This window comes from Melanaphis sacchari, unplaced genomic scaffold (genome assembly GCF_002803265.2).
Source record: "Melanaphis sacchari strain LSU unplaced genomic scaffold, SCAv2.0 Contig95_pilon_pilon, whole genome shotgun sequence".
Taxonomy (NCBI): domain Eukaryota; kingdom Metazoa; phylum Arthropoda; class Insecta; order Hemiptera; family Aphididae; genus Melanaphis; species Melanaphis sacchari.
In genome coordinates this window covers 587,724-602,433 of record NW_020271679.1, presented here as the reverse complement: position 1 = coordinate 602,433, position 14,710 = coordinate 587,724, and positions in this window count along the sequence as shown.

The window sequence follows — 14,710 nt, the reverse complement described above, 5'->3', positions numbered from 1 at the left end:
AGTTGCAACTACATGTTATTATATTAATAGTTTCATTATGTTAATATAATTGAATAATTGGCAATAACTTACGTCTTGCACGTCTACACGCTTAAAGCATGGATAAACACAAAACCTATTTATTAACTGCAAACCAACACACCCACATCGAAGTGTCTTTATTGAAAAGATCTCATTATTCAAGTATAATACAACTAGCCACCAAATACCTACAACACTTAATCTTATTGTAAAAATATTTTTATAGATTGTACAATAAAAAAATAAACACTAATGCTAGAATTATCCAAATCCGATTACGGCTAATAACTGATAATTATTGGTAATTATGTAAAACCACTAGACAGTCATCAGCCATGGCCATTGTAATCCATAGAGTAATAAGAATAGAGTATTACTCTATGTTGTAATAATTACAGGCGACAAAAGAGACGACCACCGTTCACACCGTAATACACTATTTCATGTAAATAATACAAACTATAGCAGGAAAAACATTTTAGCAAAATAAATTTCCAGTAGGCAAATCAGAAAATAATGTAACAGCCAATATATTTAACCAAGTAAGTATAAATACCTAATTACAAAAATAAAAAAATAGTTTATCAATAGTTTTATAAGCTATTATATATTTATATTATTATTAATATACACATCATCTATATTGAAAGTAAAAAATATTAATAAAAAAACTAAATAAATTGTATATAATGTAGCGGTTCACGCATAAGCAATCATATACCTAACATAGCCTACTTAGGTATGGAGTAAGTAGCTTGCAGTAAAATGAATTATTATGTCGTAAAATATTTCTAATTCCAAATAATAAAATTCTAACGTAGATAAACGTGAAGGTGCTCGCTCTAATTCTAGTAAATCACGTCTGAAAAAAGCCCATTTGGAGCTAACTTTGTATCTAGGTCCTTTTCCTATTGCTCTTGGTCGTATCCTTTCTAATCAAGTGATGCGTATCGCTATGTTGTGTTCCCTCAGTTCAAACAATCATACAGATTTATGTCCTCGATTTATGCTTACGTGCGATAATAATAAATAATAAAATGAATCATACGGAGACATGTTAAATTTAATTAAATATTGTGCGTGTCTAAAATAAGAGTATTTTTTCCTATATTATCATTATATAGTTTAGTTGATAAAGAGCTAAAGGAGTGTTAAAATTTTTTCTCTCGCTCGCCTGTCTATCAATAAAATGTGGATCATTTTTTAAGAACATTATATAATACAATAACATTATAAGTTATTTTTAAAACGTCTTTTAAATGTATAACGTTCAATATTTTTTGAAGAATACGTCAATAGATCAGATAAAGGTAATTATAGCTATAATTATCTTTAAAAAAAATATATTTGTGTTATTCATAATATTGATGAAAAAAAAAGTTAATTTTTTTTATTTTTATTTTTAACAAGAAATACATAATTTGTACCCTTAGGCACAATATTTTTTTTTAATTGTGAAAATAAATAGGTATTTTATAAAATTATTATTTTGACATTTTTAACATAATTTATATCTGCTCTAATGCAAGTCAATTTTAAGCAAAAGAGCTGTCAATAAACTGCACGTTTTTATTTTGGCTCAGATGGGTTATTCCCAATTGCAGTGCTTACAAAATTTGATAACAGCTATAAAGCACCCGGTGCCAATGCCATTTTGTACTCAAAAATACTCTACGGGAAAACAATACTTCCCCGTATAATTAATCAAATTTCATAATTTTTTTTGATGATAAAGAGAATTATTCTACAGCCCTCATCAAACTCTATTTTTCAATATTTTATTCTCAACATTTATAATATGTCTAAAAAAGACAATTTAAAAAAGCTTTTTTTATAAATTATTTAATATAATTATTTGAAATAAAATAACAAATTGGAGTTCGATTTGGGCTGTACAATGTTATTGTTTATCAATTAAAAAAGAAACATTATATAGAATGCAAACATTCAGTTTTCAATGTATTATCTATATTCCTATGAAATCATTATTGTCTGTCAAAACTAAATAAAATAATTCATTATATTATTTTGTTAGTGTTGACATGTTTTTCGGAGTTGTTCGTAGACCCGCGCTCTACACCCATAACACGTAAAAACTAAAAATAACTTATTATTATGAAAAATTAAATGTTATTATCTACATTTTATACTCTGCTCACTACAGTCGATCACTCGGGCTGAGTCGGTCTCATTTTTGTTGTATCAGTACCACGACGAAATGCATATTAAAACTTTTGTTGTTTATAATATTAAGTTAAAATATTTATTAATTATTACACTTACTTATTATTAAAAATTACCTACAATTTTACAAATATGTTAAAATTCATAGTATGAATGTATTAAATATTATCATATAGACTATAGAGTAATATATATTTTTATTACAAGTATTACAACATACGAAATTACAAAATTATAAATTATAAAATATATCCAAAAAGTAAAATTAAAAATTAAAATTTATAGTATAATACATAGACTGCTTTTAACGTAAAATTTCAGGGTTCCACGGCATCTTTCAGCAAATAGTTTTTTTATAAAAATCAACAAGTTTAGTTTCCATTTAATTTTTCCAAAACTCAGCATCACGTTAAATTTTTTCAATAAAAATATTTGTAAAAAGTGTGTTTTTTCATTAAATCTCATTTGAAGGTAATTATTTTAAAGTAATTATATTTTATTATGAACTATAATACAATGGTATATAAATGGAATATGAATTTATTTATAACATATTTGTAAATAATAAATACAAGTTATAAAATGTTTTCCTTTCATAGTCGACACTATACTATATAATATATACTAACATGAAATTTTATTAACTATTCTAAGTTAAATTTGGATTTGATAGTAATAATTATCGTTTCTTTTCAATTTCATTTTTCTGTCTAAATCATTTGTGTGAAATTATTTGTTCTATTTATAATAAAGCTTTAGCCATTCATATTATTTTTATTATTATATTATTATCAAAATAAAAATTATTATTTTGTGATTCCTTGAATATACTTGATATTTATAAATATAACTTTCGATTTTGCGTGTCGTGATTATAATAAACATTAATTATTGATACTGATGATACAGGAGTAATAGAGGAGATTTTCTCAACTAATAATCGTTTACACTACTAAACACTTCCGAGATCGTGCGATGCCGAAACGATATGTAAATTAGGTTGCCAATGATTTACTCCTTAATAATCAGCACCGAGAGAAACATATTATTTATAATAAATAACAAGTCTCCGGTGGAAGTTTTTGATCTATAAATCTATACATATTATATTTATACTTAGAAACACTGCAACATATTTTTATCATGACTAAATAAAGTAATTATAAACTCATTATAAATAATGGATGAAAGATGTAAAATTAAATTGTTTTTAAAACCACATACTTTACTTCAATAAATAAAAACTTATTACTAAAATGCGTGTAGCTTGTGCCATGGGTACCTCATAATAATAATAAATCTAGTTTTCAGCACTCCCTTTCCATTCTTTTGAAGAATTTCATCAAATTTGAAATTATAAAGCATATAAAAGAAGATACACAATTTAAGTAATTTTGATATTTTTTAATTTCCTTAAGAAAAATTTATGAAGTACCTTAGTAAATTTTTTTTCTACTTTTTAATCTAGAAACAATTTGTCAATATGAAAATATTTTTTAAAAATCTCCAAAGTATTAAAATATCTATGAAAATCTAAAAAAAAAACCAAATATTTTGAAAGTTAGATTAACATTTATAAAAAAAGCTAATAAAATTATAGATTTTTGAGAAAGTTTTATGCCTGTAAAAACGATTACAAATTAGTATCAAAGCGCCAAATATGAAATAAATAGTCTATTAATTCAGATCTAATTTACTATTTACAAGTATTTTCAACTTTTTTTCAAATTATTTTCAAAAATAAATATTAATTTGTAAGATCAATATTGTAATGTTAAATTCTTAGTCAACATATTGTTTATACATTATACAGTATTAATTATGAAAAACACTATAGTGCTTATTTATTTGTATTTATATTTAAGTATACTTATACAGTTATACGTCTGTCGAATAGTTAAACAATACGTTGTCTAAGTATTTAATATTTAAATTACAATATTAATCTTAGGTATTTGTAATATTATAAAATTACATTTTTACTTAGTTTCCATATTATATCAAATCTTTTAAAGATTTAATCATTACTAAATTTTTTTTTTTTATCTTAGCTTTTTTTTTACACGGAGTTATTTTTTGGTGAGATATCAAATTTATTTATTTATTTATTTACGAAATGGTAATGGTTTGTCTTAATCAATTTATTGTCATCGTCAGTTGTATCCGCGTCCGACGCCGCGAGACCGCGCCGTCGTAATCGTCCGTGCGTCGTCGTTACTCGTCGTCGTCGTACGTCGCGCTGGAATGCTGGATATTTATCGGCATCCGGGAGAAGGCACCGTCGTCGCCGTCGCCGCACTGTTGCGATGTGAATAGTGGGAATTGATAAGCGGCGGATCGGGAGACAATATATATTTTGTTGCATAATATGCAAAATCGGTCTTAAAAGTACTTAAACATTTTTGGTTACAACTTGTAAACCGTTTAACCAATCCGTTTGCGAGTTCCTCTGTTCTCAATTCCCATCTGCACAATATTTCTGATCGATTGATACCTCATACGACATAATATGTTCAACCGTTTGCCCTATAGGGCTGGTCAAAGGATTAACATAAATTAAAACGGGTTTTCAATGGTATAACTCTGGCTCTTGTTATTATACGTTCGTGGCTACTACGCTATTTTTTTTTTTTTTTACTTAGCTTCGCGCCACTACCGTCGCGCTAGATATATTTTATCATTTATTTTTCTTATCTTAGTGCACATTGATAATTATCATACTTACAGTATATCTTATTGCATTTAATAAAATAGCAGTCAAGAAATAGTCATCATCAGTCAGGAATGTCATTTTTGTAATCATTACATAAAAAGATATTATTTACAATTATGTAACGAATAACATATTGCTCGTTGGTACCTTTTTTATCTTGGTAGTACAACAGATAAACTTGAAGCTCTATAAAATAAAATATCGCCTATATGTATTATGTATACAAAAATAAAAGATGTCAATCATTTTTTCACGATACACATACCGATAAACTATCTAGTATTTAGAATTTCCTTACATAAAATAATATAGGCAATTTCAGTATAATAAAAAATGTATAATCTAGAATCTAGATAATTATAATTAAATTTGTAATTAAAACTAACCCATAATCAAATATAAGTATTTGGCGTTTTTTCGTGATTCGTATATGATACACTCACTTAGAAACTCATCAATACAAACCGGTGTGAAAATAAAATGCACAAATATCTTTGCTATAATATGTCAGTCCATTGATATGATGTATTTTATTTATACACTGATTTGTGTTACAAAATTTCTAGTTATTATATAAATATATAATATATTTTTTTACTGGTATACGTCACGCATACGAATGATACGACCCTAAGTACAACATAATTTATTGTAATGAGTAATGACAAATGAATAATGATACAAATAGCTGTGCAATATCTTCCTGTAGTTATACACTTTTTGTAGGTAGTAAAAACTATCATATGGCATTTCGTCTTCTACGAGCTCTGATATAATACAATATAAATAATATAATATATAACAAATACGGCGAAGTAGGTCGAACAAAAATTATAACAAAAAGGACAATGGTGTAGTAAATAATTATATGGTGGATAGGCCTGGTAATTTTATACCAGGGGTTCTTATTCTTTTTTAAACAACAGAATATTTGAAATTTTATGAGATTTCGTGAAACACAACTATAAAATAAAACAGTATTTATATACTTCTTAAATTATATATATTAAACAGTTTACATATGATATAATATTAAGTCACTAAAAAATAATAAAATAAATAAATACAATTAAAAATATTTCACAATTTTATACGGTATACTTTGTATATTTAATGAGATATTTGAGCCTGATAAAATTTACAAATATTATCAATATCCGGTCGTTTATAGAGGATATCGCTACATTCATTTTTTTTTCTATATTTGTCAGCCTTTCTCATTTCTTTGTCTTAATAATTTAATATTTGTCAATGTTTTAAATTAAAGCTTGTATATGTGTGATGTTGAAAATCGTAATAACATTTTAATTTCTTTTTCAGAAACTGTTTTAAACACAGTTCAAAAATTGAGTTATTGATTATACTTAAAAACATTCGTAAATTGAAGTGAACAAAAACTCTTGATTACGTATAATATAATCAGACATATATACATAGACGATAGATCATTTAATACAATCATGTATTCCAAACACGTATCTTAAACATATTTCTACGGGGGACGGGACAACTCAACGTTAAAATATATTAACTTACACAGTTACAGTAGTTATACTATACAAATATAAATGGTTATCTAAAATAAAAAATGTGCGTATTATGAATCTTCTAGTTAACCTATTATTTAACTAATAGTTAAGGCTATAAAAAATTTGAATAACTGACGTGTACAAGCTTTAATGTAGATATTATTATTTTGTGTGAAAAGAATAAAAATAAAATTTGTTGTATTCAGAAGTGAATAATATGCTGATTAAAATATTATATTATACCAACAAGTAACAACGGATAAAAAAATATGATATGAATTGTTTTAAATATTTAATTCTTATTACTGTAATGTAGTGGCGGACTATGTCGATGAGATATATCGGGACTTTTCTTATTTGTTTTATTTATTTATTTTTTTATTAGGTTAGATAAATGAAATATAAAACTATACAAAATTTTACATAACTAGTATTAATGATGTAGTTGGTTTACATAACGTAAAAGAGGCGTAATGTAGGAGGGCTCCCAATGGAGCTATACCTACTTAAGGGAATTTTTTTTTTTTAGGAGAAAATTGTTTTTTTTTTAATGGAGAAGGTCTCTGATTTATTTTTTTTTGATTCTTCGTGGAGAATTGTCGGGGACGTGAAGTGAAGCAAGGTATCTATGTTGGAATTAGTATGTGTGTTGAATTTTTTATTTAATTTAAGGTAGACAGTTGTTGTAATTTGGTTTACATATTATAATGTGTTTGTTATATAAAAAAAAAAAAAATGATTTTATAATAATTGGTATCCGCTTTGGAATTCTAAATTATCAAATCCCGGTAGCCCGTTACAATAATAAATTAAATGGCCTGATAATATTTTAGGAATTAAAAATATAGGACATGAAATAAGTAATAGTATAAGAATATAATATATATAATGCATAAATAAATACATAGATTATATGTTAATGTGATTTTAAGTTTAATAATAATCGATAATTTAATAGTATTATGAAGTGATCAAGTCGATAAACTATTTATATTTTGTTCAGACCATTTATACGATATACGAAATATACATACAGAAATACATACGTACATGGGTGAATAGCCTGTACAGGGATTTATTTATAAACTATAATTATAATTTTTTGTATATAGTCGTAATAACTAATAACCGCCGCAGTTGCTGATGCTTGCTCCAGAGCGAGTATCAACTTACGACTCGTAAATACCTCTTTACTTATGATAATATATACAGTGAAACCTCCATTAACGGACAGCTCCTAATAGCGGACACCTCCCAATAGCGGACGTTTTTTGGGGAACGGGGACATTTTCACTATTTTTTAATAGGAAAACCTCCGAATAGCGGACACCTACGAATAACGGACAATATGTTGGTGACCAAGAGTGTCCGCTATTCAGAGGTTTCACTGTATTTGGTGACCCATTAATCGTGGTATCATATACATTATTAAACAATACTTATAATAAATCATTGTTCAATGATCGTTAACTGTTTTAACAATGTACCTAATAAATAAACAACTAAAAATACAAAAAAAATAACCCTAAAAGTTAGTGTCGAACGTTAAAATAATCGCGTATTCACGTCTAACTACTATAATAGAAACCACTAGTTATTTTTTTGACTTAATAATTATAATGTATTAGTAGTTAAATTTTTTTTTCTACTCTATTTATTATTATTTAGTATAGTACAAGTAATAATTTTAACTTATTTTAAAGTAAAATTTATTCAAAGCTCTTCATAAGTTGTTATTTTTTTCAATTAAAAGTATCGAAATTCTAGTCTTGTAATCATAATATTTTTTTTATAATAATTTAAAATTAAAATCTCAAAAAATTCAAAAACATTATAATTTTTATAGAAGATTAGTTACTCATTATTTTTTAATCTATCCGTAAAAAAAATTTTTATGTATATATTTTAAGTTCAAATATTTTTAACAACCAATATTTAGTATTTACTCGTAAAATAATAATTTTTTTTTCAAATAACTGTTGTATTTATTATATTAAAAAATGTTATAATAGATACTGATATTTTCACTATAAATTTATCATTTACTTTATACGATAACATTTTCATTTTTTTTTTTAACTCTTCAAGTTATTTATAGACAACAGAAATTTCAAATTTTTTTAGTTTTTTTTTTAATATAAAATATCAATTAAAAACTATTTGTGGAATACTTAAATATTTAAAACAAGATCCCACAAAATCAATTGTAATGTTTCTATAAAAATACTAAAAATACGTAGGTTACAATTTTTTTTTATATGCATTTTAAGTCAAGAATTTTAACGAAATTCGTCAATATCATAAGAAGTTACAAACTAATTTGTAATTAAAAACTAATAAAAACTTTTTTTATTTTAATACAAGATTCTTCAACTAGGTAGTTTATAATTCATTTTGGGACATTTGGGTTAAATACAACCCTACTTTATCCAATCAGATACTATATTAATCAGAAATGAATAACGCTATTTAATCGTTCATGTAGGATACGGTGTTATGAAAACGTTTTGATTATGGGTTTTGCTGACGATAGCGCAGTAGTAGACGCCAGAGTTATCTTTGTTGAGGGTCATGAATCATGATTGTAATGATTATGTGTGCATGCGACGACGACCGAACGACGTAGCAGTTCTGCAGACTGCAGTAGACATAGGAGTAGTGGGAGTTGTGAAGATTGTGTCTGTGTGTGTTACGTACGGTAAGCAACGCGCATCGATCGCAAATACACTTAATACAACTAAATAATTCTAAAAACAATTTTAATTGATAAATTTTCGGAATTTTTCATCAGATGGCTAATTTGTACACCGAGTACTTTACTAATGATACTATTATCAATACTTTAAAATACATAAATTATTATATTAAACACCATGTTACAATAAAATATCCAATAGTAGTAATGTCACTCATACAACATAATAGATGTTTGAATCATGCCGCAATCATGTTTTAAATCACGAACATCATCTATATAATGCCTACGACATTAAAGAGCGCTCAGTGCCCACTCAGTTTCCATTCAATTATTGTACAATTTCAAAACTCATGTTCTTTCTATGTCAAGTGAATTCTATATTGTATCATTTCTGATTTTTATAAATTATTTCAATATATTATTCTTTTATATTTTATTAAATATAAAAGAATAATAATATTAATATTAATTAATAAAACGGCTGCATCCGAATTGCGTGCAAAAAAATATCCTAATTGCATGCACCTAGGGCCGAACTAGATCAAAATTTTCTACCGGGAAAATCAAAAAAAAAATTGGCCCACTAAGGAAAACCTATAAAGACAACCTAAAAATAACATATATATATATATATATATATTTCATATTATATAATGATGGTATAGTGTTTTAAGAATTGAAACTCTTAAAATTATTATTAAAAATTAAAAAAATTAAAAATTAATTAGTTAGTACAAAGAAATTTTATCATTTTTATTTGAAATACATATGTTTAGATTCCAGAATACACATTAATACATATAATAAGCAATTTGTTAAAGTTTCATCTCTTTTGCGAAATTGTATCGATTATGATTTCATTATTTAACGCCATCAAAATATCAAATTCAGCTTACATAAGCATAAATGATTCCAAATTATCTTGTCTCAATTAATTTCTTATTCTATTGAAAAATTGAAAATATATTTCAATTTCAAAAATATTGTTTCACAAGCTACTAGTATTGATGACAATGATAGAATGGTATTTGTATGGAAAAAATAGTGACTTACAAGTTGTATTTGTATGCTTCGCTGTACAGATTATATTTCAGTATATAGTAGGTATTGTATAGCAACACAAAATACAATTTCTACACGCTTTAATTAATGTTATCGATTTTTTTTTCAATTTCCATATTAGAATTATTTGTGCTTTATTTTATCTAACAATGTAAACACATATTTGAGATAGTGAAGACGTGCGTTATCGATTAACGAATACGATATGACACAAGCATCTATTTTTGACAATTTATACATTTTTCATATCTATTTTACGTATATTATTTTCAGAGTACATTGTTAATCGTACAGTAATGGTTAATTCCCTTAATATTTTGTCATATATCCATGTCTAACAGTAACGAGCCGCCACTGAACAGTTTCCTTATACAATCGCTTTAGAAAATGTGTCTATGTCTGTCGACAGATTGAGTTTTAACTGATAAACCTAAAAAACAAACGTCCCTACGAGTACAAACGGCCCAATTCAAACAAGCAGCTCACCGGGAAACTCCTGGTATTCTGCCTGCTCAGTCTGTTCCCGATGAGCCTGATGTATCTAAAAGTTTATCTTAATTTATCGTGCACTTAAGTGTACAACTTAAACTTTAATTTTGACTTTTCTAATTTAAAAAAATAATTATATTATATTGTATATTGTCAAAAACTCCACCGAATTTTATTATATTATTGTTTATTTGAAATGTTATGTAAAAATGTTAAATACATTCACTTGATTAACCCAAACTACAATCGTTTTATTTAATATTCACAGTGTCATCTTTTTTAATTTGGTAAAATGTTTACTCAGATATAAGAATATTTCAATCTTGAAATTAATCGGTTTCTATTCATGCGTTATTTTTTTTTTTAAAAAAAATAGGAAAATCAATAATAAAGTTTAAGTTGTGCAAATAAGTGCATGGTAAATAAAAATCAACTTGTGAGTAGGTACATGCAATTTGAAAATTCCAATGTATGTTCATTTTTATTAAACAATTCGGATGTATCGAATAAAACCAATTTATTTAACATCCAAGAAGATAAATCTGGAATGCAAATTCCACAAAAGAAAAGGTAACATAATATGTATTCAATACATACTATAATTTGCTTTGTAAAATTTAATATATACAAATTAAAGCTCTTGTACTCAAACCCGTATCAAAACATAGTAGTCATAATATTAAGTAATTATATTTAAGTGATGAGTTAAGGACATCAAATCAAACATAGTATGTCAATACATTTTTATGCAAACATAATGATAATTTCAAATTATAATTATTAATGTGTTATTATTAACTAACCATTTACCATTGTCCATTACCCTATTTACTACTACCTTATTTTTAACTCATTACAAAATATTTTTAGGAACCCCTGTAACATAGGCATGCACAGCATTAGTTTTTTTTTTTATGTATAATAATTCCATGAAACGGTCGCCCAGCCAGTAGATCGGGTAACAAGGCAATTGCTGAGGCAAGCTTTTTCGACAAAGATTGGTCGATGGGCGACTAGCAGTGTGTTACAATAGCCGTAGTAGTAGTTTATTTAGAACGTTGCTCAATTGTACATTTGTACGTAGATCTGCAGGTCAAAATCCAAAATTAAACTTAATTCATATTTGTTACATACTTACTTTTATGTAAGAAAAGGTACTATTAACTAATTGATCACTAAAAAAAAAAATTGTTTTAAAATAAAAATAAAAATAATATAATTATATAGTTAGCAAATCCTTTTACAAATTGTGTAGATCCACCCACATTGCACATAATAGATTATATGTTGCAAAGTCAAAATAGAATATTCAGCAGTATTATTAACATATTATAAAAATAAATTAAATAATAATAATAGGCTCTGGAATTCTAAACTATCATTGTTAAACCATTGATTATTACATAATTAATTAGATATTAATTAAATTGCGAGATTAATACATAGAAATAATAAAACTACTCCGTAATATCAGTATACAACATAGGCAAGTGCAGAGTCGTAAGACTCGTAAGTACTTATGATTTATTTAGTGACCCATGACTTTAGTATGATATTATACATCATTATATGATACTTTAATATATCACTGTCTAATGACTTTAACTGTTTCAACAATGGTTTAAACAAGCAACTAAAAAAAAAAAAAAAGGTAACCGTAAAAGTTAGTGCTGAACGTTAAAATAATCGCGTCAAACAATTATGATATAACAGGAACCACTGTTATTTTTCGATATAAAAATATCAATTATAATAATATATTCGTTGTTAACTTTTTCCATTACTCTATATATTATTATTATTAACTATACTTACCTAAAAAGGAATTATTTTGTGTTGTCGATTACAATTTATAGCGATTATATGCAATGTCATATAATTATATAGATTAATATTGATTAATCATCATTATTACATAGGTACGTAGATAAATGTTATTAGTTAAAAATCATATTATTATTTTATACACATTTATGCAAGAACTACATTAACGTGTTCAATTAAGTTAATCAAACGTAAACAATTGAAATAATTTCATTTTTGTACATATCATATACATAAATACCATCTCCAAACATTCAATATTAGCATATTTTTTTTAATCACGCAGCCATACCTATTTTATTACGATAAAAAATTAATATAAATTAATGATATTTTCTTAAAAAAAAAAAAAAATAAATAAATACTTACGGATAATTTTTTATTATGCTCTTCAATTTCAACACAAATGACTGTCTACAATGGCGTATTTTTTTTTTTTTTTGGGGGGGGGGGGGGGGGTCAACGGGTGTTGGGCCCCCCCCCCAAACCAGAAACAAATAAAATTCAATAAGTATTTAATTTTGATAAATTTTGTAAAGAATTTGGCAAACAATAATATATGATTCGTTATGAACTAATTTAATATTATATCAAGTCATAAACTAATTCGGAAAGAAAATAAATTTAGTTTCAAATAATGTACTTATTATCCTATTATATTTTTAATTATTTATAAAACTATTATTCTTATAACACCACTGGTATCGAATATAACAAACAAAATATATAGTAATAATTAGTAAATTATTGTGACTGATTATAGTAACAATTGTATAATAATATAATGTATAATAATTTTATATTATTATTATCCTATTACAGTAAAAGTAAACATACAATAAATTATAACAATTTATATTTTTATCTTGCGGCTCCGTGCCTTCATGTGACTGTGTTACTTGTTTTTCCAGCGGAAATTTGTGTATATTTAGATATTAATTATAATAATGTTTTTTTTTTTTTTTTTTCAATATATAAATACATTGGATCTTAAATATCTATATATATTATATATATTTATTTTAAAACATATTATTATTTACTTTTATTTTTTAGATAAAATTATGTTTACAGTAGGTATTTTATACCTGTATGATTTAAATTATATAAAAAATTTTATTTTTAATTAAATAAATAAAAAATGTTTCATTACAATATTTGATGAGTATATTATGAGTTTAGCGGTAGTAGATTTAAAACAGAGATATATTGCAACCAATTAACAAAAAGTTTATACTTAAATTATCTGAACACCCCCCCCCTCCCAAAAAAAAATAAAAAAAACATTCAAAATACGATACTGACTGTCTATAACTGTTACTATTTTAATAGAGGTTCCTACATCTTTCTATACAGGAGTGATTTAAAAGTTTCAAGTAGCTCAATTGGAAATTATAAACAGTATTAACCTAAAAAGTGAATATAGATTTTCATTTTATTTTTTGTTTATTTAATAAGGTGTAATAATGCATATTATGTTCCTAATCCTAATTTCGATTTCATAAAACCAGAGACTTTATCATTGACGTGAAATGTGTAAAAATGTCGATTGTGAATTTACTAAAAAAGCCAAAAGAAGATTAATAAAAACGATTTATTTTACATAAAAGTAATTTAATTTAATTGTTTTTTAACATGGTAAAATGCTTCTCTTTCTATTAGTTTAAAAAATATCGGTAGCAATATTATCATTGTATAATGTATATTCTATTATACATTTATATTTTTATTCCATACCTATTTATAAATTATAAATGTATATTTTTCCATATTTAATATATGCATATAAATCCTAGACTTATTAATTACCATTTTAGTTTTATTAGTTACAATGAAACATTTCTTAGATAAATACTTTAAACATAATATTTTGATTTATAGAATACGTACTACGTTATATATTTAAATGAAATTGTACTCATATAATATATAATTTTAAACATATCTATCATTTACTTTTTAATGATTCATGGTGATATAAATACACACGAAATTAGCAATTATTATTCGAACACTGATTTATCCCGTCAGATGTATGTTTTATCTGCGCTATCAAAGGATCCAGTATATTAGTAAAAATCTTTAATAATTATAATTAGATCACAGCTATAAATTTTATTTTATTTAATGAAATAATTTCGATCTCTAATTATTATTTTTGTTTAAACTACAAACTGGATTTATACAGAT